Source organism: Engystomops pustulosus, chromosome 3 (assembly GCF_040894005.1).
Source record: "Engystomops pustulosus chromosome 3, aEngPut4.maternal, whole genome shotgun sequence".
In the NCBI taxonomy this organism is placed as follows: Eukaryota; Metazoa; Chordata; class Amphibia; order Anura; family Leptodactylidae; genus Engystomops; species Engystomops pustulosus.
In genome coordinates, this window is record NC_092413.1 from 157,085,546 (window position 1) to 157,108,809 (window position 23,264).

Here is a 23,264-nt window from a genome sequence, read left to right on the forward strand (position 1 = left end):
CAGCCATCTAAAGCTCTATTTATATGAAATATTGTGTCAAAATTTGTAAATGGTGCCTTGTGTTACATTCATGTAATATGGGTGATGTTTTTTAAGGTCCTCGCCCTCTACATTTGCAAAATGTACCCCATGTATGTAGCTAATCATATGAGATCACAGCACCCTCCATGGACTTCTACTGCTTCCGATCCTCCATGGAGGCATGCTTTGATTTCATGTGATCAGATACAAAGATGGGGTACATTTTGCAAATGTTAGAGCTATGTGACCTTAGATCACCCTGATGTATAAGGCATTGGGAGGAGTAGATGGAAGGGGCCAGTCGTGCAAGACACAGCCCCTCTGATGGCAGGTAATATAAGATAAAGTTGATTTTATTGGGACGTGAGGGATGCAATATTTAGCTAAAGGAAGGGTGTCATTTAGTTAATAGGGCTCTATGGGAACCCTTCACTAGATGTATTTGTGAAAACATGGTGACAGGTTCCCTTTAACCCGCACTGCAGTAGTTTATTTGATTTTTGGTGCAATTTCAGATTATTTTAAATTAGATATGATAGAGAAAAGTATAGATCTTTAAAGTAAATATTTGTAAATTGTTTGATCCAAGTAACGCAGAGGTAGGTGAGAAAGGTGTGTGGTTTCTAATGTAACAAGGGAGTGAACCTCCTGAGCCAGAAGGCAAAGCATGCTGGATTTTTTCCATGTCAGATTATATCTTGTTTGTTGATTATTACTTTGACAATCATAGATAATTGTCCTGGGATTTTCCATATCTGTGAAGGGGCCTCACACTGTAGTATGACTAATTAATCATGCGTGACAAGCAGCACAGCACTCTGCAAGATCGCAGCAAAGTTGCCAAGTGCACCTCAAAGGTACGGCATAGCGGAACACCTATTTTTAGGCTCTGATGACTATTATTTGTGTGCAGCTTCCAATTTAGACAGCATTTAATGCTGTTTACCACAACATGAAAACATAGCCAATTAATAATCTTAAGTATCAGTTCCTGTAAACAGACTATGCCAGTTACTGCTGCTGAGCAGACAATGACATACTGTTACCAATTTGCTGGCAACAGAAAAAGCTAAACACAAATAATCCTCTTGGTAATTTCTTACTGCAACTATGTGGAAAAAAAAGCTGTGACCACACAGTTGACAACAGTATGTTTGTCAAATTCTATTATTCATTTCTTTCTGGCACCCTTTCCTCAGACTAATTACTAGTGAGTTGTCATAGCCTTGTGATTTCTTGTCAGTTCTGTTGACCTAATCTTGGCTTAGAAGAATTTTGCTTTTTTTTTCTCTTAAGGAAAAAAAAGACAAACATACTTGTCAACTTAGCCCACCCACATATCACTGAGCCAACAATTCCTTAGTGTGGTTCACCACACACCAGCTTCACCTGACTGCCTCTTACCTGGTGCGTGACCTTCAATTGAAAATTCCAACAATGTGCAACTTGTGTTTGGCAAATGAATTGTAAGTATGCCAGCTGCCAGATGTCTTCATTCTTATAACACCTTCAAGTCTGCTTCTGGCATAGATCCACATACATAGCAGGCTAAGCGGTAATTGCACTGTCCGATCGCTGCAGGAGAGAAAAACAGACACAACTAAACAACACCGTAAACAAGGTTATATCAATACAAAGATGACAGTAAAAAACTAGACTGTCCGCATGTATTCTGCTGTTCATTTATTGACTATAAAATTATGACAACAATAAAGAAATATCAAAATGAATAAAAAAAAAAATAGGGAGAAAATTTGAATAACGATTTGTACTCTTTTACTTGCTGCCCTCTTTATATGTTTTAATGTGTTTCTGTGGACATGTAAAATTCTTAAAGGGTTTTTTTAGAGTTCACATTGGGGCACATTTACTAAGTGTAGTCCAAACAGCACTAAAAGTGTGCACCAGATTCATGAAGAACACGTGCCAGAAATATTGAATCTGGCGCTTCCCTGCACTGGCCCGACAGAGTTCATCAACTTTTTTGTGGCGCACCTTTGACATAGGGCTTGCGACACACTTATGTCTGACTTTGCATGATAAATCTGGCGCACGTTCAGAATTAGCTCCAGAATGCCCCCTAATTTGGGTCACATGAATGCCTAGTGCAGCGTGTGCCAAAAAGTGTTGCGTACCCCACAATTGTGTCACGTGCACCTGAAATGTGTCTCACTTGGGCTTGACAAGGTAACATTTCCCTATACACTCGGACATCATCTAGTCAGTATTGATAGTGTAGAAATATACATATTGTTGAGTCACAATAGGGTTGCCTAATTGTAAATGTTCTTTTCCATTAGGAATAAAGGCAGGCATGACATGAAGTTAGACTAGACATCGGATTAGTAGATTAGTTCTACTGTGCCAGATTTCCGTAGTATCTGATGTTAAATGAAAAACCTGGTATAGTTAAAGAGAATCTACTCTCACTTTGCACCTCTTACTAGTTAGTTTGACACTAAAAGACAAACAACATAGCCTAGACCACACCCCTTACCCGATAAACTATGCCACATAAGAACTTCTAAAAATGACACCTAAAAAACTAAATCTAACAAACTTACAAATGTGGTGACAATTTTCTTACTTTATCTCCCAACAGACATGTTAGGAGACCTGGTTCTGTTTAAAGAAAGTCTTCTAGATCTAAATTCAGCAAAGTATAGGACTCTGTACAAGCTTTACAGCCATGCCATCCCTATTCCTTCTGATCTGTAATTTAAGAAAAAATGTGTTTATCTTTATGAAAATAAGCTACTTGGTGCATCAGGAGACTTGTTTTATTAGGGGTCATCCTGGCCGGCACTAGGTAGCATAAACACAAGAAAAAGGGCACAATGCTGCTTCTACTTGATTTGGGAGCTGACTCCCTGTAACAAGTTCAGATTCCGACAGAAATACACTTTATTGCAAATTACTTTTATAGCCTACATTATCAGCGAAAAGATGCTACCTAAGCAAAATTGGATGTATAAAACTTTTTTCCCATTGCAGTCCTTTTTGAACCCATAAAATCTGTACCAGAGCCTAAAACTATAATGTATTGTTTATAGCACTGATCTCCACATATTAGAAAGAGAAATCTTACTGACCCCCTCCTCCTCCAATGTAATCTTTTTCTTTCACTGTCTCTTCAAGAGACCTGTCAGGATTTATGAAATATTGAGGGGACCATGCCCATTCCCTACTGTTGTATCCTTTTTTATACCATAGTCTATGGTTGATCAGATAAAACTCTTCAAAGTAGGACATACTCTAGTTTGCCACTGATTAGACTCATGGACCAATACTGTGAAATATTATTATAATATGCAGATTACATCTGTTTTTGACATAATCTTTAACTAATTGTGCATAATCTTTAACTATTTTTCCTCCTATTCCACTCGTACATGTATGAAGAAATTTCTTTCTTCCTATTTACCTAACCAGAAAGTTTCATTTCAAAGCAATAACCTTTGCAAGAACAATAGTCTTGAACATTAAAGGGGTTATGTGATGTTTTTATTCTATTTTGTTCCCCAAAATTATGTTGATTAAGGGGTATCCTGCTGTTGGAACCCCCTGCAATCATGTATAATCCGTAGGGAAAACCATTAGTAAGTGTTTAATTGCCTCTGCAGAGCCACTACAGGAAAAATTAAGCTTTACATGGGGCCCATTGAAGTCAATAAGCTGTCTGCATAATGCACTAAGGTGTCTGTTCCTCCAGAGACAGGTCATTTTTGGAGTCATGCTCTGCTTCAGTTAGATGATTTAGATCAATTTAGCACATGCTATCATACAGTCTCATCTATTATGTTTTGCTGTGTCCAAAACATTATACAAAAAAAATGATAGATTGTTATCATTCCGATAATTTATCTGTACTCGTCCTGAAAAGCAAATAGTATCTTCAGCTAGATGTGTCTTTCTGGAGCCAAACAAACTAGCGGCTTCTGAAGCTGAAGGGGCTCACAGAGAATACGGATTAATGAAGGATTATGTCATAATGAGTTGGCAGAGCAAATCCACGGCTTGTCTTGTACTGCCAAAATACAGTTCTCATTTCCAGCAACTAAAGTCTATCAGGGAGCAAGCACAGAGACTCTTTAGAAATGGAAAGTCCGATGCATAATAATGGCGAACTCTTCTTGTGCCAAAGCTCTTCAGAACTTTTGAGGTGAAAGGTCAATGCTGTGATTCACAGGGGCCTGATCCTTATCTAAGCTTTTGCAACAAAATGAGAGTGTTCAGTAGTCTTATTAAAGAAATGTTTGTTCCTCTGTCAATGAACTGAAAAGAAACCAACTCAATGTACTTTTCCAGACCACAGTTCAAATTAACCACTCGCTCATACATGCATAATTATTTGTGTCAAAGATTATATTCCTGCAATGAAATGTACGTTAACATTTATTTTCTTGTTTAAGGATAAAATTTAATCTATCTTTATAAATATGCAAAATTATTACTTTCACATGTAACTGGACAATATAAATAATTCCATATTAAAATCACTAAATACATTCAAAAAAGTTAATATTTTCAAGAATTAATCAAGATTAATAATTTCATAAATGATATATTTGTTGTTCCCGATTACCAACTTATACAATCTAATAAACAAAATATTACATTAATGTAGTTAAAACTAAGATTGTAGAGTTTAAATGAAAATTTTATAATAATTTTCAACAAATTCAATTTGTTTACGCTATAGGTCTCTTATATATGTTCATATTTTTATCATAAAGGAGGCGTCTTTTTAATTCTTTTAAAAGATAAAACGGTATTTTAATTAATAAAAGATGATTAAAATAAAAAATATGAGTTTTTGAACTCATTTTGACACAGAACAGATACAGTACATACATACATATGATTAAACTCTTGAAGTTCACATTAAGCCATTTTATGGGCTCTCCATAATGTTTAAATGCCCTGCACCCAAAATCCTATTCACTCTTCAGCAATCTGCCATGTAGGTCTGAGCTTCTCATTGCAGCTTTTAAAATATGTATTCGGAAAGTACAAAAGTGCTGAATACATTTGCAATCTTTTTGTAGTAAGATTTACAACTAATGACCTCAAGCAATGTCATGCATGTAAAACAAAATTACAGGACCACCCTGACTTGAGAGACTTAAGATACAGAATAATACTCTTGATTCGTATTCAAATTTAGACGGATAGAACAAAAACTACACATAGCAATAAAGATAAACCTATTTCATAGTTTTACTTTGTAGAACCCATCTCTTCACTGGTGTTTTGATATGACAGGATTCATGTAAGTAGACAATTATCTAAGCTTAGTGCTGGGAATGACAGCATATTAAATACATGCAAAAGGCTTCTGAATCGCCATCTATAGCCTGCGGGGATAAAACACTCATCAGTTGTTCCCTAGACCACTAGTGGTTTAAAACGTCCCTGCCCATGCTGACATCTAGTGAAATCGTAGTTTGAGTTTCATTCAGAAGCTAGCTCAGCAACGCCTGATTTCAGGATGTCTTCCCTTGGCAGCCTGCCTCCCCCCACCCACATGCACTGCAGGCTAATTTCTGTCCCACCACTTTGAATGAAAGAAGCCCTTTTACTTAACTGCGGCAGTTGGCACATTGCCCTTTTCATGGACCAAACCAACCATCATCTTGGATGTAACAAATTAGTACATTCTCAGAATAATAATAAGTTCAGACATGAAAACACCATTGTTTTTATTTGGAATAGAAGTCGCTGCATCTGAGACATGTGACTTTTCAATCCTCTGCTATGCTGCTTAAATCTTTCAAAGGGCACAAATGTATTTTCTGGACCCTCTGAAATGCTATATATATATATATAGGTTAAATCATAATCTGTATAATTACAGCAGCCAAGACGACACATGATTTTTTAAAATTCTGCACAGCTATAGCTTGGGTGGAAGCTTTCACATGCATGTTTCTTTACTAGAATATACTGTGTATTCTTTCTGCAGATAGGACAACTTCTTACTATTTTATTATTCCCAGACAGACAGAAAGTCTATGGATTATATAAAATAAAACAACATTAAATAAATTTAATAATTTTAAAATATATTTATACATTTTGAGATTTTTACAAAGTATTCAGCTCTTTTTTTACATTCTATCTATATATCTATCTACAAAATGTCAGGACTCCCAAAATGTGAGGATAAAATATTCAGTAAGAATTTTTCAAGCATAGTGTACAAAGTATATATTGACACAAAGTGGCGAGGTCACAAGTGATGTAATATTCTGCTTAGCATACAATGAAACTATGTGGTTACCGAGAAATCTTACTTACCAATTCATTACTGCATGGCTACAAATATGTCAAAGTTTGGTTATGATGTGGGAGGCCATAGAAACAGGGAAAGCCTGCATAACAACTCCATTTTAGATGGGGGATATTTAACAGGGCTTCTGCACCACGTCAGCACTTGCGATTATTATTTTCCCCAATCCGCCAACTTGACACTAAGGGACATGGAAGGGCGTGAAGGAATACTGGATATATGTATGCAAACTGTGACGGATGCACAGCGCCGGTGCATGATAAATAACCTCCAACATGACCAAAAGCTGCATTATAAAATTGGAGACAAAGCTTCTAGGTCAGTGAAGTGCTCCTCTGAGCAATGGTCCGTCTAAATCAGAAAGACCATCCTCAGTGGATGGGGATAGAGTACTCTCTGGGAATATGTCCTAGACCGGGTACGTATACCATCCCTATTAGGGCTCTCACCCACATAAACTGTCTGTCACGGTTGCTCCTGTGACCCACGACTTGGGTCGCGGGCTCACCTGTGATCCTCCGTGTGCCTCAGCGCCCCGCGGCATCCTCTAACCTGTCCCTGTTCCTGGCTCCCACCCAGCGGCCATGCACCCCTGTCTCCTAGGGTGAACGCACGGCAGCTTTATAAGATTTAAAGGCTGATTGGAGCTGGCCCTTTTTAGGAAATGGTTAAAAGCCGGCTTGCCCCAGCATTTGCTGCTGGATCTTCGTGCTATATGCTAGAAAGCTTACTCCTTTGCCTTGAGCCTGAGTTTTGATTCCCCGTTGTGACCCCGGACCTGTTCCCGTTTACGCTCCTCCGCTGCCAACCCAGACCTTCTGCTCTTCCTCTGACCCTGAACCTTTGCCATCTGTCTTGACCTCCTGCCTGTCCCTGACCACAAGCTTGCCTTCCGACAAAGTCGCACTTGTGGAATGACCTGGTGGTTCCACGCCACAGCTAATCCAACCCGCTTTGCAGTGGGCTCTGGTGCAGACAGGGTACCACTCTGTGGTCGGCTTGTGTCATCATCTGCGGTGCTCCAGTGGGTCCACTACCCCTGAAGCCTGACACTGTCTAATCCATAATATAACCTATCTATCTATCATTTATTATTAAATTCTATATTCCTTAGACATATTATTTAGACAAGGGTTGGAGAACAATGATACTAGTGTGCATACAGCTATAAAGTGTTAGCTTTCACTCTTTCCCTACAGACATGTTCTGGACATGGAAATCATCCATACCGTGCAATTATATAGATTTTAATTATTACGTGTCAATGGGATTTCATATAACAATATGGGGAAGAAGGAATACAAATCAGGTCTTGCACTGACAGGAAAAGTTCAATAGAAAAAAGAATATTTACACTTTTGCTATAACTGTTTGGAAAAAAGATCATAATGGCTACCATTAACTATTCACAGGGCCATTGGTTTTGGCTTGTAAAGGAAGGAACTTGACTGATCAATAGGTGCTTGGAGGACTTCTTTGTCTATGACTTTTTAGGAAATTTTATGGAACCTACCATGTTGGCGTCTAATGGGACCTCCAATGGAAACGTGAGCATTCACCTAGACAAAACTTATAAAATAAAGTCTGATGATTACAGTCATATATTTACATCAGGGGGTCAATGCAAAACAAAAAGGAATCTCTGAATTTATCAACGTATAATAGACACTTCGTATGTCAAACCTTATTGTCCATGACAATTACCAAGACTTACCCAACGTGAGTTCCCAATAACTAACTCTATCATATAGTAATTTATGTTGGGCTGTCCAACTAATTCCAATCTAATTCATCCACTAAATATTTACCTGTGAATGTTTGTGTCATGTCTACAGACCTCATAATTCTGACCAAAATCAATCGCCATTTCCATTTTTTTTAAAAATGTAAAAATGTATTGAATCATTCTGATGATACAAAATATGATTAACACCACCAACTGTTGAAGATACAGTACTTTTTTCTATGCTCAACACATAACTTTTTTATTTTTCATTGGGGACTTGTTATTTATAATATTTTTTATTAATTTCTCTCTTCAGGGCAGATGCAGTATGGGCCAGGCTATGTGTTACAGCTGTTCTCCTACAGTGGATTGCACTGGTCTCCTCTGTAGACTTGTCCTGATGGGTGTGTAGACTAGAAACATTATAAACTGACTTTTCTCTGCTCTTCAGCTCCCACATGGCGCTTGGTTATGTGCCATCTACAGCCTTGCCTCTATATGGAAGTTGACTTTTGCAGCCAATTAGCCTTAAAATGCTATATCGGAGCACCATATTGTTGTTAGGTCCATATATTGTTGTGTTTAGCATACTGTATTATAATTTTCTGATATAGGGTAGCTTTCATCCACTGAAAAATCTGCACACAATTTACCTATGGGCTATCTATCCAAAATTGTATCTTATATATATTCAGGTATGATAATGTATTTTACCTACCAAACAAATCTTGTCTGAATGATCTGAATAAAGTTTTTACAGTTGGGTTGTGTTCGTAGACTAACACAGTCTGATACTTTCTTATTAGGCATACTCCTATTCAACAGAGGGAATGGTAACACTTAGCAGTATTTATACATATCTAGAGAGAATTAAAGGGGTATTCTCGTCTGGGCATTCACATTCAGTTTAATTTAACTGCCATTTATATACATTTTTTCAATTAGACGTTATTAAAAATTTTTTACCCGTGTGAAGATAATTTCTCATAAATGTATTCATATGGTCCCTTAGAAACAAGATCAGCTTCCTCGGATACGGCCACTTCTGCTGGAGGGATTGCACAAAGACATAAAGGGTGTTTGTATATGAAATGTCTGGGAGTTACTGCATGTCCCGCAGCTGTCCTCTGGTAATGATTGGTGAATCCAGGTGGTCAGACAGGACTCAATAGCGCAAGTCTGGCCACTGCTGCCAGAGTGTGAGGTGGTCGTATCCGAGGAAGCTATCTGGTTTCTAAGGGACTGCATGGCTATTCTCATTTATGAGAAATTATCTTCACACAGGAACATTCTTTTTAATAACATCCAATTGAAGAAATGTTTACATATGGAAAATGAATTACTTTAAATGTAAATACCCAGATGGGAAATACCCCTTTATGGAAAGTGAAAGGCTATGTATTACTATTAGATGAAAAATGTACACCTTGTTACATTAAGAAAACCAAAAAAGTGTTTAGGGCTTACATCTACTGAAATGGTCAGTTATCTTATGAACATAGTTAGTATCGAGATCAAGCAATAGTACAATAAAGTAACAGTTATATAAACTTTGTGAATAAAATCTTTCTCCACTTATCAGACTCTACTAGTTCAGTTATTCCTCCATAACTTTATGAGTCATGTGCACTAAAATCTTTCCTTAATCTGGTCTCCCGAGATGCACCAAAATATACAGAAATATGAAACTACACATGTCTTTCAGTTATGGAAGGTTAAAGAGAAGCCAATGAGAGGAAATTAGAAAAAAGACACATGCCAATGAGAAGCCAATGAGAGGAAATTAGAAAAAAGTCCCTGACTTAAGAACACCCGACTTACAGATGACCCCTAGTTACAAACAGCCCTCTGGATGTTGGTAATTTACTGTACTTTAGTCTCTGCCTACAATGATTATCTGTAAGAGTTATCAAAGGTGTCTCCATTTAAGATTATTTAATCCTGGTTCTTATGGCAACATAAAAATTTTTCAATTCAATTGTCACAGAGACCAAAAAATTTTTGGCTGAGGTTACAATTATAAAATATACAGTTCCGACTTACACACAAATTCAACTTAACAACAAACCTACAGAACATATCCTGGACGTAACCCGGGGACTGCCTGTATCACATACAGGTGCGGGGGGTCTGTCACTGCATGGCCCAGCACCACTCCCTCCCTGCCCAACTGCCAAGAGGGTGGAGTGGTCTACACTTCCAGCTCTGACGTAGGTGTACAGGCCATGATAAATCTCCCCCATGGTTTTGCAGCTAACAGTAAGTGTTTTATAATCACACGACTACTAGCTATACATTAATTCTGGTTAATCTCTGCTTCAGCCTCTTATAAGACAGTTAGAACCACTAAAAAATCTCTTCAGAAGATAAAATCCTTTAATGATTCAACAATTTATGGAATATGGAAATATGCTTAAATCCATAGCAGTCAATCCAATATCCACATTAACTACATTAAAAATGAGTCAATTAAAGTGCATATGGGATTGGTTTGCATTGGTTATAGTACATTTATATGGAGAGGGGTTACTAAATAAGTCATTCCTGCCAATAGGCTCACCAGTAAGTATCGCAAATGGCACCGTGGTAGTAAAAGCTGGGATGGCATACATATTCTGTCTAAAATTAGATTTAATAAAAAGCTCATTATAAATGAGGACAGACTTGAGAATCCTACAGCCATGACTAAATAGATCCATCTTAAAAAATAAATCAGTCTTTTTATTTTACATCATTATGATATTTAAGCAGCCACAGGGAAAATACATGAAAATCTGCTTTCATTTTAAATCATATATATTCAGGCATTGATGTGACTTGGGTTTGTGTGATAGTCGGTGACTTGCTGTGATTTAGTGGCATTTCCATTGTAAATTGTTGAGTATGTGACATTCCTTTAGTTGTCAACACTAGTCAGTTATCTATTTGGAATGTAAAGGTGTTTCTATTACAAAAAAATATAATTAGTCAAATTTATATCCAACACAATTTCTTCAATTCCTGGTAATCCAGTATCTGTGACCAGTCAGTTATAGAGTAGGAAGTACTGAATAGATTAACATAAAGGGCCACATTTATCACTTTTGTGCGCCTAAGTGTAGTACTTGTGCCTAAATTCTGGTGCACTGTTTTGCCAGAATTATCACCAACTGCCTCTTATTAATCACTTTACTTTAACACAGTTTAGGCGCAACTTTGGCGCAGTTTAGGTGCAATGTTAGATTCAGGCACTTACATGTAATCCTGCTACAAGCTCCTCTCTGCTTCTCCTACAGCCCAGAATGAAAATAACACTCACAGCAGCACCCAGGTGTGTGATACCCAGCACCCAGTGACCTCCTCAGCAGTGGCTTCTCCTGGAGGGGATCCCCCAGTGCTGATCTCCTGCTGCACCCCTGTAATTCTGCACAGTATCCCCCTCAGATACACTGGTGATACTGTGCAGAATTACATGGGGGAATTACATTGTGCAGAATTACATTGTCTTTACTATCTACAACATTCTGCAAAGTTCTCAGCTCTCGCTCAGGATTTTGCAGAATGTTTTGTAAATAGAAGGTGATGAAGTTTGGCATTTAATCACAAAAATGGCGCAAAAACAGTGCGCCAGTACGAAAAGGCGCAAAAATAACAGAAAAAACGAGTGATACATGTGGCCCAAAGTTTTATGGGAGAAGATTTATAACTTCTATTTCATTCATTTAAATCCCTAGTTGTCAGTGATTTAGGGGGGCATTTATCATGGCTTGCACACAATGGGGCTCATTTACTAAGGGTCCGAACGCTGCACTTTCGTCGGGTTTCCCAAATTTTTACGATTTGCGCCGAATTGCTGTGGGCTTTTGGTGCACGCGATCGGATTGTAACGCATCGGTGCCGGCTTTCACACAACAGAAATTGGGGGGCGTGGCCGTCAGAACACCCAACGGATTCAGAAAAACCGCAGAATTAAAAAAAAATGTGTGTCGCAAGAATAGCACTCACATACACCGGGATGAAGAAGGTGAACTCCGGCGGACTTCAGCGCAGCAGCAACACCTCATGGATATCGGGCGCACAACCTTAATGAATCCTGCAGACCCGAATCCTCGCCGGACAACGCGTCGCGGTATTGCGAATGGACCGGGTAAGTAAATGAGCCCCAATCTCTCTTATGACATCTCCTTGCCAAGTGCGTGGGGAGTGGGCAGGGTCGCATATGATATGCTACACGTTGCATAGGACCTGGTGTCGAATTCATCTGGGTACATCATGCGCCAACCGGGGGAATGTCATGTTGGATCACAATGTGCCTAATCATGATAATCCACCCTGATGTCTATTAGGGTACATCACGTCAGACAGTACGAAGAAGCTCCAGTGCCCATGTACCCAGATGAATTCTATAAGCCTGAAATAGATTTATACTAGGACCTGCACCAGGAACCTGTTCCAGCCCACCCCATATCTTACCCATCACGCCGACTTGGCATTAGGGTAGTGTAGGGGACAAAAATGGCATACAAGGCATGATAAATGAGTAGTGCATGTATCATGCCTTATTCATACAGCATTAAGTAGTACAGCTCATTGCACTCTTAAGAGTTAATGTACAGTGGCTTATATGCTGATTTTCATAGCTTATTTTTGTGCTGGTTAAGTCGAGTCTATAAGGGTAATTTATATTTACACAGGACATTTTTGTGTGTCTTTTTTGTTTTTTCCAGGTTTGGGACTTATTTGATGTATCTTAGAGGTTGAACTTGATGGACAGGTGTCTTTTTTCAACCGTATAAACTATGAAACTATGAAACTATATATAGGGCAAAACATTGCACCAAGGTCGCACAAAGTTATAAACTCTTCTGCAATGCCTTGGAAAGTTTTTCCTAGACCTGATCAGGACTAGAGTTTAATTGTCACTTTTTAACCATGATTTGTGCCTAAATTGCGACTTTTAATACATCCATATCTTGATTTAAAAATATACCAGGTGCACAACAACATTGACAAGCGAGTGGGAAATATGAAAATTTTGGTGCAAATATACAAGTCTTCCAAAAATAGTTGCAAATATAAGACAACAAAAGCAGGTCAATTTGATATGAATTAGATATGGATAAACCACATGAATTGAGGCTTAGAATGGTCTCTAAAATCCTTGATAAAATCTGCAAATAAATGTAAAAACAGCCCATGTGGATTTAGTTGAAGATTTTACTGCAGTCAACAAGCTACAATTGGAACAAACAGTTTCTCTTTACATTTTCTCAAAAATGGATATATTATATCATAAAATATATCACGTTATTTGCAACCTTACATTAATAGTTGGTACACACAGAGATACAGTGGGTCATTTATCTTATCGCTGTTTGTTTTGGCTTGTTTGTGCCTGTTTTCTCCACCAGCTTCTTTGGTAATTTATCAATCTTACTTTTTCCTTGTGTTAAATCTTTTTTTTTCAGATCTCATTTTGAGACATTTGTTACAAATATCTCAAAAATTTTCCTTAAGTATGGTATCATCTGGAGTTTTTTGCCATAATAAATGTCAAGTTAATGTAATTTGCGACATTTAGCTCATCTGAAGATAAATGTATCTTACTGAGGATAACAAATTTCCAGCAGGCATTTCAAAATTTCCCCAAAAAGGTGCAAAAATTGTAATGCACCAAAAATAAAAAGACATTAAAAAAGGAAGGGAAATAAACATAAATGACCCCCATAGAGTCTTATTTACTAATTTATTCTGATGTCTCATAAAGAATGGTTGGTCCATTGTGCAAGTCACATCATGGGTCACTCCTTCATCCTTATAGATTGTAAGCTCTTGTGTGATGGGTTCTCATCCCTATTGTTTTATTTGACCATCTTATAGCTCTATAATGTATCATTTTGTCTTTATATGTACCCATGATCTGTAAAGCGCTATAGAATATATGGTGCTATAAAAAGACAAAACTTTTCCAGCTGCATCAAAATACAGATATACCAGTATATGCCTCTAGAGTCTACATTTGTACTTGCTTCCCCTTGTGAGGGCTTTACAGGGAATTATCTTATTAAGTGTTCCCCTGCTGGGTTGCACTAAGCACTGGTCTATAAATCTTTTCATAGAAGTGTAGTCAGCATTTTATGAGTCTTCACCAATAGAAACTTTCACACTACAACTTGTTAACACATCATTTACAGGACTTCCCTGCCAGGCCCTTATGTCGTAAACCTGTCACTACGGATGTATACTATAGATGTCTGCTGACTACTGCCTCTACGATGGCACATGCACTATATAGGTGCACAATGTAAAAACCTCAGTAAATAAATAGGTCAAATACTTTGGTTTTGGTGGCAAAGGGTCACATATAACATAAATTTTGTGTAACAATTTACATTGTGAATGTTTGCATCCAATGATTTCTTATAAATTGTAGGAGCATATAAGGGTCTAAGGATGTCTGATGTTTGTGCATTTACTCGCACATACATTTTTCTATTCATTCAGTAATGTATTTAGCTACCTTATTAGGGACAGAAATACAGTGCAGGAAGGGTTATTATAGGGTAATTTCTGCATATGTTTGTGTTTTAGCCAGGGACATCAAAGTAGATACAGAACTTATATTGAACCTGCATTGGCATCATAGTCACTGGACTATTAAGACTTAGGTCCTGCACTCCAAGAGCAGAAGTCTGGGGACTAAAAGTAAACTGCATAGGAGGCTGTAGAAGACCCTAAAGAACATACCTAGATACCTAGCCTGTAGGCACATTCAAGCTTTGTCCCTTTTGGTAAAGTGAGAGTACTTCTTCTAGTCTTGGAGAGGTGGTAATTGTAGAAGGGTTTTGCGCCTGGCATGGAAGGATTGTTGGGGGTGAATACTATTGTTAAAGAAGGGGAGATAATAAGAATACAGCTAACAGAGAGGCAGGATTACATAAAATGCTAATACCGCTGCTAATATTAAAGTGCTGTTAAGAGTTGGGAAATTGTGGTATGTATATTGTGAATTTGATAAAAAATGTAAAAGGAATATTTTTATGCACTGTGGCTATTTTACTTCCTAATATATAACAACTTTTAACAGGTATCAATGTAAAAATCAATGCATAAAAAAGGGAATTCTAGAAAGGACATTTCATACCCTGCCTGGGGGGACTAGTGGTTTAGTGGGGTCAAACCTGGAGACAGGTTCTCTGTAACAAAAGAAAAGGACATCTGACAGTTTTTTTTAAAAATAAAAATAGTCTGAATTTATTGTGGAACTTAAATAGCATAAAACCCTTTTCCTCTTTGGGCCTATGAACACAAATATTATTTTATAGGAGAATTTTTAGACAGACAGGACCTGTTGTAGAATGAATCTGGGTGCATGGTCATGGGCCGGATATACTAAGTTGCCAGGGTCTCTAAGCACATGTGATGTGCTGTGCATTGGTGTGGGAATGTCAAGAGTTGAGCACATTGGCCCAGTCTTCATAATTTACCCCCATTAGCTTCAATAGGACACATTTACTAAGGGCTTTGCGCCAGTTTTCTGTCTTACTTTGCACGTTCTTTTAGGTGTACACTGCTTGCACAGGTATTTAAGAAGTGTCCGCACCATAAATGTGACGCATGCGACTGTTTTGTGGCGCAGCTGCACTAGGCACCATACGACACGAATTTGGTGGCGTTCCGGCACTCAGTCCGACCGTGCGTCTGCTTTAACGTGCAAAGTCTGTAGCACGCCCCGTGTTAAAGGTGCACCAGAAAACAGTTGGTGAACTCTGTCGGGCCAGTGCAGGGAAGCGACAGATTCATGATTTCTGGCGCCTGTTCTTCATGAATCTGTAACACCCAGCATTATACACAGGCAGAGCCCTTTTATTGCAGTTTTCCACATTCTTAGTAAATGTGCCAAAAAGTGCAAGGGTATAATTTTTATACATTGTGGTCAAATTTGAAACTACTAGCCCCCTCAGGTAGGGTAGGAAATGTTCTTTCTATTATTCCCTTCTTTATGCCAAATCTCACCTGTGTTGTTCACCTATAAAAAATTTCCCCCAAAGTCAGACATATATGACTCTATTGACCCCATTTCACATAAGATGAGTCAAGTTTAGTATTTTCAGGAGTGTCACTTCAGGAGCTTGTATCTTTGATTCTGCAGTACAATCTCATACTTTAGATCACATCGGGTTTATGGCTTTCTAAGCTGCAGAGCCAGAATAAAGGCAGCTAAATACAGAGATGGTATTGCAATCTATACATCCAGTTCCCACACAAATGCCTGTATCTCCGTTTCTGTAGCTCATAGAACCATAAACTTGATGGGAAATAAAAGATGATATTCTGATCTTTAATAAGACACATGTTTCTAGGTGATATAAAACCAGATATATATGCTTTTGAAATGACACTACACCTGAAACCACTAAACTTGACTAATCTAATCTTAAAATAGGATGCTAAGACTCATATTTGCTTGACTTTGGGGGGTATTTTTTTTATAGGTAAACAGGTGTGATTTCACATAAAAAGGAAATTCTGGAAAGGACATTTCATACCCTACCTGATGGGATTATTTGTTAAGGGGGTAGAATCCAGTGACAGGTTACCTTTAAATATATTGTGAAGAAAGTAAATTAAAGTTAAAGGGGTATTCTCGTCTCAGCATTCACATTTAATTTTACTAATCTGTCATATATATGCATTTTTTTCATTGAGATGTTATTAAAAAAATTACCTGTGTAAAGATAATTTATTACAAATGTAGTGATATGGTCCCTTAGAAACAAGACTATGTCCTTGGATACGGCCAACACCTCTGCAGGAGAGATTGCGCAAAGAAACAAAAAGTTTTTATATATGAAATGTCTGGGACTTACTGCATATACTACAGCCATCTTGTGGCAATGATTGCAGAGTCCAGGAGGTCAGGCAGGTCAATAGCGCTTATCTGGCCACTGCTGCTGGAGTGTGAGGTGGTCGTATCTAAGGGACAACATGGCTACATTTAAGAGAAATTATCTTCACACAGGAACATTTTTTAAATAACATCCAATTGAAGAAATGTTCACATATGGGAAATTAATTCAATTAATTGTTAATACCGAGATGGGAAGACCCCTTTAAATAAAACCCCAAATTGTGCTATTAAAAACTAAAAACTATCAAGAACCCTGCACAGCTATAGTGACAAAATAAAACAAAAGTTATAACTTGCAGATGACATTAATAAAAAGAAAAATGAAAAATAGCCTGGTCACAAAGGTGGAAAACTTTAAACTTTTATTTATTTCTAAAAACAATCAAAAATATTCATCAGAAGAAGTAAATCCCTACAACTGAACAGATAGCTGCCAATATTTCCATTTTTTTTTCTAGACGTGTATTCCAAATAATATGCTATACATCTGCCATGATAATCACCGTCCTAAAATATGAGCCCCACAGTATTATAATCTATGCGCTAAGCCCTGCGGAAGCTGTAGTGGAACTTAATAGAACATGTAAAGATCAATTGAGGGAATCATTAGTATTTCAAATACAGTATGTGTACCAACGTTGATATGACACTTGCCAAGAGGAGCCAGGGGCCCCATGTGTCATGCCGTGTATTTCATTACTGAGTCACGGTGTGCCTTTCATTTCATTACATGCAATTTCAAAGACATTTGTGTTGTAGTCAAAGATGGGAAATCAGAGCTAGCCAATGTTTACTCCTTCTGGAAACAGTTATACGATTGATTTCTGTACCTAATTTAATTCTTTTCCTTGGCTGTAACATCACATCTCCCACAGGGGCAAAGATGTACTCAGGGAGAAAGAATGAGACTCAATAGTGTCTAGGATGACACTGGAAATGATTTCAGTGTCAAATTACAATTTGTCAAGTGGATTAAATGCTCACTTTGAAGAAAGACGTCCTTTAGTTTTCAGTTGGATTACCCTGCACAGAGTGTATACAGAGTATATAGACACAGTTACATATTATCTTTGTTTACACATATAAAACATTTATGTAAAAAAAAATGATTAGATCTTGGTTTTACTTGTGTTTAAAAAAAATGGCCATCTTGTATTCTAATGATTGTTTTATAAGATTCTAGTCTAAATGATATATTCTTAACATATAATCTCTTTTATCCCCACAGTGTTAAATAATAGCTATATCAAGGTACATACATATTTTTATTAGAATTTCGTTATGTTATCTTTCAATGTGTTTCCAACCCACAGCATTATAATTTAATGAAAATGTCTAACCTATTTTTATTCGGTAAAACTATATACTGATACATAATAGGTTCGTCTTTCCTTGTGCACACCGTAAAAAATGCAACTTTTCACCTTTTTTGTACCACATGCCACTTGAAATTGGGCACAGAGGCAAAGTGGAAAGGTGCAGGGACGCCTGGATAGCCAAATTTACTATAATCTGCCCCGTAAAACTAAAACTCGCATAGATTTCAAGTCTGACATGTGATTCCTCCACCTGAGGTTCTGACAAGTGTTGAGTGGATCTGGACCACAAAGTTAAGTTTGTATTTTTATCAGTCAGTTTGTGTCAGGGTTTGGCTTAACACCCCCCTAATAACAGTGCTGATACTGATGGTGGGTGCTATCACCACGAGGTGGTCGTATCTAAGGGACAACATGGCTACATTTATGAGAAATTATCTTCACAAAGGAACATTTTTTTAAATAAAATCCAATTGAAGAAATGTTTACATATGGGAAATTAATTCAATTAATTGTTAATGCCGAGATGGGAACACCCCTTTAAATTAAACACCAAATTGTGCTATTAAAAACTAAAAACTATCAAGAACCCTGCACAGCTATAGTGACAAAATAAAACAAATGTTATAACTTGCAGATGACATTGATAAAAAGAAAAATGAAAAATAGCCTGGTCACAAAGGTGGAAAACTTTTAACTTTTATTTATTTCTAAAAACAATGAAAAATATTCATCAGAAGAAGTAAATCCCTACAACTGAACAGATAGCCGCCAATATTTCCATTAAAACTCGCATAGATTTCAGGTCTGACATGTGATTCCTCCACCTGAGGTTCTGACAAGTGTTGAGTGGATCTGGACCACAAAGTTAAGTTTGTATTTTTATCAGTCAGTTTGTGTCAGGGTTTGGCGTAACACCCCCCTAATAACAGTGCTGATACTGATGGTGGAGACGTGCATGAGAGGTTCGTATTAGGGTAGATATTAAACTAATATCACTGGCAGATCGAAGAGCAAGGGTTGGATGATGGATATTAAGATGAGATAGGGAGGTGCAGCATTATGCAGAGCTTTGTGGATGAGGGTTATTATTTTAAACTGTATTCAGAAGGAGACAGGCAACCAGTGCAGTGACTGGCATGAACTGGAGGCATCTGTGTAGAGTTTGGTCTAAAAGACAAGCCTGGCTGCTGCATTAAGAATAGAAATTGTGTTTCCTAGTGGCAGTATTTAATTTCCCATGCTGTGAACTGGGAAGTGGAAAAAAAAATTCCAAATGCAGTCGAATTAATGAAAAATAACTTTTGAGTCATTTTCTTGTGGGAGTGTACACCATGTATCTTTTGACCGCACTTTATTCAATTTTAAAGGTGTTGAAAAGAAAAAAGGAGGCGTTTTGGACATTTGAGTGTTTTTTACCATTGCAGGGTTCGCCGCAGGGAATAAGCATTTTTAATTTTCTTCCTTTTTTTAACATTTTTTTACCCGTATTTCTAGACTCCCTTGGGTACTTTAACCCTAAGGGATCTGATACAAAATACTGCAACACTAAAGTATTGCAGTATTTTGTAAATTTGCTGGTTCTGAAGAAAAGCCAGCTTACAGAAGGCTCCTTCAGAGATCCATGTTAGGGTTCTGGCTGTTATAGCAACTGGCTGACGCCCACTGACAACAGTGGGGCGACATCACGTTTGATGATGGCACTTAATGGAATAACACCCGAGATTGGTGCCAGCATTGATACAGGGTGTTAGCTGCATGATACAGATATGACACATGTTGTTAAAGTCCACCCTAACCATCAGACACAGATTTTCAACAGGAATTTAGTGGCTTTAGTAAAGATCAATGTGCTATTTGTGGAAAGATCAATATGTTCTTTGTGGAAAACAATATAGCTATGTAGCTTTGAGGCTTCATGTTTTTTGGGGACATGTGCTAACCATCTAGCGCACAGCCATGTGAGTCCATGTGTAGTACTATCAGTACAGTGTATTACTGTGGGCTGTAGATTATGTGCTTCTGTGCGTGATCTGACTGCATAAGACACAAAACTCAGAGCACGGTGCCCATGTTTGTGTCTTAGTCCTTTCTGCTGTCATTGGTGCATGAGCGGACTTTACATGTCAATGACACACAGGCTACAGAAAATGGAGTTTTTTGCAACCTGTGATAATCACACAGATTTTGTCTAATGCCAAAAAACAATCACCCATAGTTGTATGTAAGATTATTATAGGCCAGGTACATTTTCGTTAACTCCCATTTGCACTTAAAAATCCACTGAGGAATCAATGCACTATCATGACCTTATATTTAGCCACTAAATACATAACAACCTAGTTTATTTGATAATATGAGTGACATTTATGTTGCATAACAATATTTTATTCTATGGGCAGAGAAATCTATCCACAGAAAATAAAAGCTTGATGCTCTCCAATTCAAATCGGTAGAAGGTGGATTTTGGCGGATATTTTCCAGGCAGAAAATTCATGCCAAATTCATCTGTGTGAACCCTTGGAAGGAAATAAATAAACACTTGCAATAAAACAATACAGCACAAAATTTATGTATAGAATACAAACTTTATTTAGGTCACAATAAAAACAGAATATTAATGTATATTTTATGGAATTATTTATTGTATACCAATCTTTTTTGTAGCCAAAAAAGATCTTCCTTGTAAGCCACATCATTTAAAGACTAAGTATTTTTTCATTTATTAAAATTATAACATTTTCAATATAAAAAAGATTTTGTGTATTTATATTTTAAATGAATATCTTTTAAAAAAAATTATTTTAGTCCTACATAGTATGGGACTTGAAGGGATTTTATGAAAATTTACATTTTTGCCGAATTTTTCGCGTTTTGTTTTTACGGTGTTCACCGTACGGGTCCAATAATGTGTCTGACTTATTGTACAGATTGTTACGGACGCAGTGATACCAAATATGTGGGTATTTTGGTGATTTTCAGGTTTTTTCACTTTAGATAGGGAATGTTTGTGTTTAGGGGACTTTAACTTTATTTAATTAATTCTTTTTATTCAAAAGTGTGTTTAATTAGTGTTTTTTACTTTTTTCTTTACTTTTACAGGTTAGCTTGAACTGATCGCTTGTTCAAGGTATTCTTCACCTAATGCAGTGTAATCCAGATGTATTACACTGTATTATGTGACACACTGAGCATGCTGCGCATGCTCAGTGTGTCACAGCCGGGTCTTGCCGACTCGTTATAAGGGTACATTCACATGACTGTCGAGGGGGACATATATGCGGCCACAAATTTGCAATGGCAGCCTGGCAGTGGTATGTGTGGCACCGTTCCGTGACACAGGAGAAAGATAGAGCATTTCCTATGGGGCACTGTTTCCTATGGGGAGGGGTGAGCGGTACTCACCCCTCCTTCTCTCCAGCGCGCCATCGTATGCCCACCTGACCGCGAGTGTGAATGTACCCTAATCCACAGCTCTTACTCTCTATGACACTAATAAACTGTGCACCTCTATGACCAGGGTCAGATTTCTGTTCACTAAAAGTAAACATAGAAGCTTTTTTATAGAATGACAGCAAGCAGAGATCTAGAAAATCATGAGGAATTGATACAGAAATTATATTGGAAAACTGTATAATTTTTCATCATAGAAACAATAACATTAATTTAGCTCATGTTTATTATTATGTTTATGACTAGGATCAGGAAGTAAGAGTTCTCTTTATGGAGAGTTTGCCAACTAAGGCAACCTATAGGCGTGTGGAGACTTAAAGCCAAAGATGCTCCACTCTGGGAAGTATGTAAACACATTTTCCAAGGTGCTAAAAGAAAAACAATGCATATATCCCTACAGAGGAAATTTTTTTATAGTTAACTGAGCAAGTTTCAACAAAGAGGGAATTCTGATGAGGACATTTCATACCCTATCTGAGGGTGCTGGTAGTGTAGTATTTCTGCATTTTTTCTTTAATCTCTGAGACTTTTCATTGAGACTTTTGCTGTTTTTTCTCACATACACCTTGGTCTGCACGTGTGCCTTATGTATATATATTTTCCAGATGCCCCGTGCAACATTTGCCTTACGTGTAATTTTTTTCTCTATTTTTGGCGACTTTTCAGCCGCAAATCTACATCTTGTCCATGATAGGTGCAGAGGAAGAATTGTGTGCACTATTGAAGTACAGCTGCACAACTACTTGCCACACATGGACATTATACTACATATGACAGGATATGGCATGTTTTTTCCTTGGAACCTGCTTTTACATGTAAATTGTACTTAGCTCACATGCTTTAAATGTTTAAGATTTTGCCCATAAACCTGCTGGGCATTGAAAGTTTGAGCTTCTTTTTCTTGGAATTTCATACATTTCTGCATTCACATTTTATTGAAATGTTTTATCTACCTTACTTCTAAATTCAGCTGCTTTTAATCATTTTGTTTTATGGCCATATAACATGTGTTTATGTAAGTTTTCATTTCCTGGTTTAGTGAATTTCAGCTATGAAAACAGAGGTGTTTACTAGAGATGAGCGAGTATACTCATCCGAGCTTGATGCTCGTTCGAGTATTAAGGTACTCGAAATGGCTCGTTGCTCGGACGAGTATTTCCCCTGCTCGAGATCGAGCATTTAATTAAAAAAAACACAGTGAAGAACAATGAAGAATAGAATAAAAACAGTGAACACAGTGAACACAGGATCATTTAAGTGAAAAATACAGTGAAAAACACAGTGAAAAACACAGTGAAGAATAGATTACAGATGTTCGGCACATCTGCTTACTTGTCGGAAGATACGCGCGGAACAGTGCGAACAAAATAGTATGTGAAGAACAATATATATGTGTGAAGAACACATTGAAGAACACGGGGAGTAGCACAGAGACACCGGGGAGCAGCACAGAGACACCGAGGAGCAGTACAGAGACACCGGGGAGCAGCACGGACACACCGGGGAGCAGCACGGACACACCGGGGAGCAGCAGCACGGAGACACACCGGGGCGGCAGCACGGAGA

The 23,264-nt window shown here is 37.7% G+C and overlaps 1 protein-coding gene across 13 annotated transcripts in view; it reads right to left on the reverse strand.

Moving 5' to 3' along the window:
- SOX2 (SRY-box transcription factor 2) overlaps positions 1-23,264 on the reverse strand; it is a 508,319-nt gene that overhangs the window by 175,802 nt on the left and 309,253 nt on the right. For all 13 annotated transcript variants that reach the window (XR_011854269.1, XR_011854274.1, XR_011854275.1 and 10 more), the window contains one exon: positions 1,426-1,596. The gene's annotated coding sequence lies outside the window, so the exon portion shown is untranslated. The remainder of the gene's footprint in view (positions 1-1,425; positions 1,597-23,264) is intronic.